Genomic DNA, 978 nt, shown 5'->3' on the forward strand with positions numbered 1-978 from the left:
TTAGATATCCCTTATAATTTGCAAATAGTTGTATTTTTCTTCTGTTGGTTGAGTCTGAAACTTTGTTGTTTAGTTTTTATTTTATAATCATAAATCTGCAATCTAGCTAGACTTGGAGAGGAGTAAGGAAAACATGGATCCCATAAAACTGCAATGAGGGCCCAAAGATTTTTGGTTATTTTGAGTAGATGGTGGTGAAAAGGTGCTCTCCTGAACTACAGAAGGAATGGTCTGGTAGTTAAGATAAAACACAAATCAAATTTCTTAGATTTGCCCACAATCAGCAAAGGATATCTTGCTGGTCTTGCCATTCCTGGATCCAAAGCACTTCATGGCTTCCACAATATTCATGCCCTCTTTCATTTTGTCATGCCCTCTTTCATTTTGTCAAAACCACATGCTTGCCATCCAACCACAAAGTCTTGGCAGTGTAGATGAAAAACTGGGTACCATTTGTGTTGAGCCCAGTATTTGAGATGGATAAGATGCCAGGAACCTTATGCTTTATGATGAAATTCTCACCATCAAGTTTCTCCCCATAGATGGACTTGCTGCCAGTGTTATCATGGCATGTGAAGCCACCACTCTGGCACATAAATCCCAGAATAATTCTGTGAAACCAGGAACATTTATAACCAAATCCTTTCTCCTCAGTACTCAGAGCATGAAACTTTTCTGTTGTCTTTGGAAATTTTACCTCCAAACAGCTAGAAGGAGATGCAGCCCAAGGGCTCACATCCATGGTGATGTCAAAGAACACAGTGGGGTTGACCATGACTGGGTGGTGGTATCTGCAAGGCCAAGACTGAACTTTTATTACAGCACTTAACTTTTTTTTACATTGGCTTTATCTTCTCTAAACTCTTTTGCTTTATTTTTTCATATTTTCATGCTTTATACCTTGTTTTATTTTATATACAATATTTTTCTTTCCTTTTTGTATTTAGGTATTTGGAAGAAATCAACCACTCCTTAAAT

General features: G+C 37.5%; 1 pseudogene; it reads right to left on the reverse strand.

Moving 5' to 3' along the window:
• Positions 1 to 264: 264 nt before the first annotated feature.
• On the reverse strand, positions 265 to 775 carry LOC106004228 (annotated as a pseudogene).
• Between the last annotated feature and the right edge of the window lie 203 nt (positions 776 to 978).

This window comes from Mustela putorius, unplaced genomic scaffold (assembly GCF_011764305.1).
Source record: "Mustela putorius furo isolate JIRA1106 unplaced genomic scaffold, ASM1176430v1.1 tig00003838_pilon_pilon_pilon, whole genome shotgun sequence".
In the NCBI taxonomy this organism is placed as follows: domain Eukaryota; kingdom Metazoa; phylum Chordata; class Mammalia; order Carnivora; family Mustelidae; genus Mustela; species Mustela putorius.